Source organism: Artemia franciscana, unplaced genomic scaffold (genome assembly GCF_032884065.1).
Source record: "Artemia franciscana unplaced genomic scaffold, ASM3288406v1 Scaffold_1937, whole genome shotgun sequence".
In the NCBI taxonomy this organism is placed as follows: Eukaryota; Metazoa; Arthropoda; class Branchiopoda; order Anostraca; family Artemiidae; genus Artemia; species Artemia franciscana.
In genome coordinates this window covers 13,410-21,368 of record NW_027063022.1, presented here as the reverse complement: position 1 = coordinate 21,368, position 7,959 = coordinate 13,410, and the positions used below count along the sequence as shown (strand labels likewise).

Below are 7,959 nucleotides of genomic sequence, written 5' to 3'. Positions count from 1 at the left end.
GGCAAGTGTGCTTATCAAAAAATGTTTAATAGCATTCTTTCCATTTGCTGTAGGCTATTCCGATGACATCATCGTCGGAACTATAACCATCTGTCATTCGAACTTTAAATCAACTACCAATGAAAGTCGTGTCTTAAAAGGAAGACAAGAATTTTTACAGAACTTTTGTCTACGTTGTTCAGATGGGAAGGTGGTTCGGTCTGAAAGCCTTGCTACGTAAAATCGCGAGCGCAAGAATTATTCCGTTTCAATCTGGAGGCTCTGTTATGCAGAACTTATGGGCGCTGTCTCGTGTTTACTTATATTATCGTACCTAAAAAGGAAAGCCACATCTAACACTTTCCTATGTTTACTGGAGAGTAAAATTAAGTTTTAAAAAATTTTGTAGGTCCATTGTTTTTTCAAAGGTGTAAGAAAAAAGTAAAAAACAAACTCAAGGAGCTGAACATAGTAATTTTAATCAGGTAAATGGTCCAAAAAATAAATTCAGGTATTCTTTGAACTAGAGCTACTGCAACAACCTGTCTAAGTCATGACAGATCCCCTCATCTTCAATGAAACAAACACCTCTGCAAGTCCTTTTTAGGAAAATATTCTACTTATACTTTAATTCTGGAAGCTATAATATTTGCCCAATTCCATATTATTAATTGGTTTTTTCGTGTATGAACAAATTTCCCATCTCCGGCCTCGATTAGAATTTCTCCATACGCACTGATCCTATGAAAAAAATACAGTAAGTTCCAAGTTAGTCAGAAAATTCCAAGTTACCTCCTCACAACATAAGCGTTACCTATCAGTTTCTAAAAACAAAAGCGAAATGCAGAGTTCAAAATTTAATTATATGCTCTTTATTAAAAAAAAGTAGAAAAGAAAAGATCAACTAAGCAGTAATAATTTACTACACATAATATCGGCACTATACAAAAGCTAGCTTTGCCGTTACAGGTCCCTCGTTGTAAAACAGAAACAGTGGCGTAGCGAGAAACAAAGCAAATGGGTTTCAATGTTTGGACTACCTCATCCCAAAGTAAAAAAAAAATTGTAAACAAATATTTTGTTGAAACAGATTGCTTATTAAATTACAAATTCTTTAGCTAGATCCTTATCCCTGAAGTAATTTGGACAACCCTCTCCAACGCACACACAGCAAACAAAGCAATCTCAGCTACTACTCTGAATAGAAATGAGGGTTTAGTTTCTCTATAGTAAAACAAACTGATAAATCATAACTGAGATACCCAGTAAGAATAGTCGATAACGAATAGTATCATTGAATAAAAAGGTACTCGAAGTGATCCCGGGCGCGGAAGTCCCTTCCGGCGTTTAAGGTACAATGAGTATAAGTCTAAGGAGGACCCCAAAAAGGACCTGTCTTGGAGTCATAGCTAGCTTTATGTCAAATTAGATGGAAAAGAAGGTCTGCATTTGTAGATATACGTTGATTGGGAGATTTCGTCCTCAGCTTTGACGCATTTGTGGTCAGAAGCGCATTTGCATCTGAAATAAGAAAATAAAGTTAGAGTCACTGTAGTTATTTATTCTTATATGGTTGATATCTCCTGTTCTCTCAGTGGTACTAGCATTTTTATTTTCCTAAAATAATAAAACCATCTATGTTCTAATTCCTCTTACACAGGTAAACCTGAAAACTGCTATATTAAAAGAAAGACTTGAATTTGAGCTATTTTTCTTACAAAAAGATAAGATTAACGGAATTCCTTGTAAATAGAAAAAACGAGGTATTTTTAACTTACGAACGGGTGATGGAATCTTGATGAAATTTGATATTTAGAACGACCTCGCAACTCAGATCTCTTATTTTAAATCCTTACAGGATCCGGTGACGATGGGGGGAGTTGGAGGGGGAAACCGGAAATCTTGAAAAATGCTTAGAGTGGAGAGATCACGATGAAACTTGGTGGTATTAGTATTGAAACTTTGAGACCGGCTCTTGCCGAAAGATGACTCGCAGTTATTGGTGACCCCAGTCGTTGGATTGGAGGTTTTATGGAGACCTGTGCAGGAGGAGGCGTTCTTGAAAAAAATGAATTTGAGCTAGTTTTATTACAAACAGAGATGAAGAACGGAATTCCTTGTATGCTCTCAAAATAGTCTACACAACAAGCAGTTTGTTATGAAAACTGTAATTTTCCTTTTTAAATATAGTTTTCATCGCACTGTGTTCATCGACAAAGTGCAAAACAAAACACAGTGCAATTAAAACTTCATGCCTAAATATTCGGAAAATGAAACGCTCCTTTTTTTTCTAAGCTAAGACAATCACAACTAGATAGAATGTAGAATTGCTTAAGAGTTAATTCTAGGCCTGGAAGCAAGCAGGCCATATCCCTAATCTCAAATTTTCTATGATTTTCCAACAATAAGGAGTTATCATTAAAGTTTTGTTTTTCATGCCACCTCTTTTGCCCAGAAAATTTATGCACCAGCCTCGTTTTTCATATTTGGTTTTCGTATATGAGTGTAAAGCTTCAGTGAGGTAAATATTACCACCCTATTATATGTTCTATTATGAATACTTATTATAATAAAAATTGGCAATCCTAAAGAGGAAAAAAAAATCTTACTGTCCTATATTTCTATAGTAAAATGTCTACTTTCATTCGTTTGGTTTATTTTTGTGAGGTGTTTTCGCATGCTAATCATATTAATCCTTAGCCATAAGTAAGAAACCCACAATTTTTACCCGTTGTTGAATTTACTCGTTATTGCTATACCAGATTTTGAGCCAATATAGAGAACGGAAATTCGATGTTTTCATTTGAACGACATATTAAGCAGGTAAAAAGAACGTTTTTTTTGTTTTTTTTTATCAGAACATGCGAAGCAATTTTCACAAGTAAGTTCTCTGCCTCTGTGCTGTTCCCTCTTACGTTTTTCTTTTTTTTTTGACGCAGGCAAAGGATACTGTTCACACTCTTTTTGACCAATTTTCTTCTCACATGTAAATACACTTATATAAATTTAAAAACAAAGCATGTGTATTTTCTTCAAACAAAATGTTGTCTCTTTTGTTCTGTTTTTTCCTGTTGTTTCACGACTGATTTAAAGTGAATCAAGAGTTCAGATAATTTTTAGCAAAAATGCTATAAATTTTATCAAATAAAATGAGCATATAATGTTGCAAGATGAATTCCGGCTGGTAAAGCCTCACTGAAAGGGAAATTCCCCAAAATCTTCCTTAGAAATTTTTCGAATGAGAGTTTTAAAGCTAATTGATGAAAGAAGACGATAAATTTCGTCTCGCTAAAGCAAATAACCAAGGTTACTATGGGAAATTCCGGAAGGCACATCTGATTTAAAGCGTAATTATTAGGCTTTCTGGAAAATTAATCTATCCAAAAATGGATAGATAAATTTTTCCAAATTTTTTTCGCCATTTTTGAAGTTTATGAAGTTTTTATATTTAATAAAATTAATAAAAATAAATAAAATTTATAAAATAAATAAAAATAATTAAAAATAAATAAATAATAAAATGATGAAATAAAATATCTGGCCTTAAAAATAAATAAAATAATAAAATAAAATTAATAAAAAAAATTAATAAAATTGATAAAATTTAATTTAATATGAAGTTTATGAAGTTTTTATATTTTTGAAGTTTTTTTTTCGCCATTCATGAAGTTTAGATCAAATTTTTCCAAAAAATTTTTCCACATTTTACGCCATTTTTTCCAAAAAAGGCAGGCATCTTGTTTTAGGTATTTAGATACTGATATAAGCAAGAGTATTGATAGCAAATTTATTAATAGCAAAAAGAGAACAGTTTTGTTTATTTTGGACACAATCCTTCAGGCTGGAAATAATTTTCGATTTATATTTGAAACAGAAGTGACCCACGTTTTCAGCTGCATAAGAATGTAGAGAAAGTACAAAATGAGAAAGTACATTTATTTGTATTATAAGCAAAGTTTCTTGGGCTTAGGAACTGCTTTACGTTTGTAAGCATTTTTTAAGTATCGATTAATTGATTGATTGATTGAAGCAAAAATTCGACTTCTTTCAGAGCCTATCCTTATAGGCAGATATGATCAGAGAATTTATTTTGGTGTGTATTCGCATTTCAGGAGGAGGGGTATGGAGGGTATAGAGTAGACTAGAAAAATAAAACAATTAAAGAACTATCTGGAGCATAGCTCCTTTGGAAAAAATCAAAAATCAAAAATCGCATTAGAAAAAATCAAAAATAGGTAAATAAATTAGTTGGAAAATTATGGCGATTGTTTGCAGTCGTGAGGAGGCTTATGGCCACAAAATCCCACTTTATTCTGCATATTTGTCTGATTCAATTTTAATAATTATAGCATTGTGCAAACAAAACTATAATATGCAGGTAATTTGGCATCTGATAGCATAGCTAGAAAGAATTTAAGTCGGGATTGCCAGATGGCGCCAAATATTCTTATAGCCAAAAGAGTGAAAATGGGTTGGATTCTTTCTCACTTCAATTGGACCTAACCTGACTTAGTTTGATATGGATTTAGCCAACGAAAATTAATATTTTTAATACTTACGATGCATTTTGGACAACATGTAGACGATTTCTTGTGATTGGGTTGTAGATTTCCCAGCCACATGGGGTGTGCTTCATTCTGCAGGAATTTCTATCATTTTCATCAAGCGACTGTGCAGGACTCGAAGTCTGAAATTACAAACACTTTTAAATTCTATTACACTTTTTTAAAAGTTAATAGGTTGCGTAACTACTTAAGGAGTTGATTGTTGCGTAATTTATCGTTTAGACTATTATATAATAACCTAGGCCTACAAACAAAATAGCCATTATTCATGCTTCGTTTATGCTAGATCGTTGTGTTCCTACAGAAATCTTTAAAAATAGATTGAAAACTACCATCTCCAGGAAAGTTTTTTTCGTACAGAGGATTTTCGATAGAAAATTTAAAATAAAACACATTGACTGCCAATTGATGTGATTTCGATCTATTATGTCGTAGTTTTTAACCAGATGGCCATTTATTCACGTTTCCGGAAATCGTTTGACATATTTTGTCGTCTGCTCAAACAAGTAGTAACGCTAAATTTTGTCTCGAGGGGAAGGGCCAAGTAGAATTTCAAAAAAATATTAAGAATAGGTATATTATATGGAAATACAAAAGAAAGAATAAAAATAATTGTAAAAATATCAAGATCACGTACTATACTATGCCTATCGACCGATTTAGTTATTTATGCTTTTAGGAAAGTTAATAAACTCCCCAACCCACCTATTTACTCAGTCCCGTTCCCATTAGCACATAATGTTTCGTAGTGGGTCAACAATTCAAAACGCAGTTTTCAACAATTCCAAACAAAAGCGTTTCGATAAATTACAAACAGAAAATGATTAGCTTGTAAAAATGAGAGCAATTGCACTTTTGTCAGTAGACTATCCAGAACATCTATAACCTGGTGCTGCTAAAAGATAGTTTACTCATCAAAATACGACAGCACGGCTACTACTACTATCAACTCATTGCAGTAGTAAGCCTCCTGAGGCCAACACAGCTTTGCACAGGGATATGCGTGGGAGGAGGAGGCTCAGAGCCTATACTAAATAAGACAATATTTGGCAACGTGACAAATTATTTCGATTTAATTTCCCTCAATGTGGCTTGAAAATATAAATTTTCTTCATAAAACAATATTATATTTCATTATATAATATTACGATTATTAGGTATAATTTGGTTGAATTCGCATTAGAAATATAGTCATAAATTTTTTTTTATGATGTATATGTAAAAGCATATCATCCGTCAATAAAAAAAAAGAAAAAAAGTACCCTAATAAAGATTAAAAAGCCACAGAGCAATTTTCGGTCTTAAAACGTTAGCGATTTCAAATTTCCGATCAACGAAAACGGAAATGATTGCAATTCTATGTTTGTAAATACAAGAATATTTGGACCGGAATAACTCCATAACGGTGAATTTGCGGTAGTTTTGCAAGAGAAAAAAGATGTTCAAAAAGTCAAAATGTATCTATTAACAATAGTTTCATGACCCAGAAAAATTTTTCCGGTAATACCAACATTGACCCAAAACTTACCTACTTTCCAAGATTGCAAAAAGCCTCTATAATAGAATTTTGCCAAAATCTAATGGTAGACCTACTACTTTTGTTCCATTTTCCAAGTTTTCTTTACAAGTGCTCATACACTAAAACTAAATCACAGAAAAAATATTGCAAACCAACAAACTCGGCGAGTTACAAACCCAAGGCCATATTCAGGTATTAAGGGGGAGCTTTGGCAAAAACTGTAAAGCTAGCGAATATTATGTAAATAATATTATATCAAGCTAGCATATATAATACATTAAGGGGAGGGGGGGGGGGGTAAAGCATAGCATATATTAAATGCGTAAACTAAATAAACCTATTCTAATCTAAAAACCAACTAAATATTTAATTGAAATATAACTATCTATGGTCAGACACTATGTTCTATCACTATACATGACAAACTAGCCGGGATGAAAACCGGGCAGTGTCTTGAGTGTTTCTCGTATAATACTTAAGTACCGTAAAATTTTCTAGACTAAGTTCGTATAGCCTATCCCTTCTGCAAATCTGAAAACAATTAGACCTACCGAAGATCAGGCACGTAGGCAGTGGAGGACAACTGGTTCATCCCCCCAAATGACAAGGTTTTTCGTACGAATTTAGGCTAAGCACCCCACCCCTCCTCGAAATAAATTGTTATGTATGTACCTGCCTTAGATGAGTTAAAATTCACTTACAACTGATCGTCCTTGAACACCACAAAATAGGAAAACGCATGTAATTGCGATGATAAATTTTGACATTCCTGTTTTATGAATGATTAACAGACGAAATATTATTAATAACTGATGAAATTTCATAAATCTACTCACTATATATTTTGATTCACGGTTAACTTATCTTCGATTCTGATTGGCTGGTATTTTTGTGTGTGCGCACGGAGCAAATGACCGTCAATGACGGAAGTTGTCTCTCACAAAAAGATAGAATATAGAACAAACTGAGTGATGCAATCCAGAATAAGACAAGAGCGGAATATGGAGGTTCTTTTCCGTATCGCCATATCTTGGGGGCATTGTTACTGGTTTTACATCCTAGTGCTTGATTTGGCGAAGTTTTCTCGGGTTCTAGAAACTTCCGAATATTTTGATTATACAATGGTCATCAGCGGACACAATACCCCCTCCCTTATTCTGCATTTATTAGTTATTCATATTCGTGATCTAGGTAATTCATGATTCAGTATATTGTACGTTATCGTAACTTCAGATTTGTCTCCTTTTTGCTTATTTCTTCCCTTTATAAATTGCAAATTCCATACATTTTATGTTTATCAAAATTTTATATTAGGTTTTATATTTTTATATCTTTTTCTTTATAGGCGTTATATATTTTATTAGATAGTTTTTATACTTAATAAGCTTTTTTATTGATTGTATTCTTCTTGGTCTACGCTCTAAATATTAAAAAAGTAAAATGTGTTCATAAGGAAACTATTCTTAATATCTAAATTTGCAAGTTGACGTGTATAGTTAGAAGGACTAAAAGGGTCAGACTGAAAGACATGAACTGAAAATATAAAATCAAAAACATGATTGAATCTATTTCTGCTGACGACAAAAATGGCTGAATTTTTATTTAAAAAGGGAATAAGAAATTTTTACTTTCAAGAAACTTTACAAATTTACTCCTTTTAGGGTTTTTTGCATAATCGAATTATTGCTGTGCAGCTGTGACACTCCACCTCCACCACAGACTATCCCAAGTTTTGCTCTTTACTTGTATAACGAAGTTCCAAGTTCCTTAAGTTTTATAACTTCTTCCCACTCCGTTCGGGACTACCTGATTTCTTGGAGGTTCCCGATGCATGGCCCAGAAGCATTATCTTTGGCCATCTGTCATACTTCGTCCGAAAAACATGCCATGTCTATC

General features: G+C 33.1%; 1 long non-coding RNA gene across 2 annotated transcripts; it reads right to left on the bottom strand.

Annotated features, from left to right (window-relative positions):
- Positions 1-823: 823 nt before the first annotated feature.
- On the bottom strand, positions 824-6,918 carry LOC136042755 (uncharacterized). 2 transcript variants are annotated; one of them, XR_010621409.1, is made up of 3 exons: positions 6,900-6,918; positions 4,539-4,666; positions 824-1,500 (listed from the first exon to the last, which is right to left on the bottom strand). It is a non-coding gene; the product is annotated as an uncharacterized LOC136042755 (long non-coding RNA). The 2 variants fall into 2 exon arrangements; XR_010621408.1 differs by lacking the exon at positions 6,900-6,918 and adding an exon at positions 6,765-6,831.
- Positions 6,919-7,959: the final 1,041 nt, after the last annotated feature.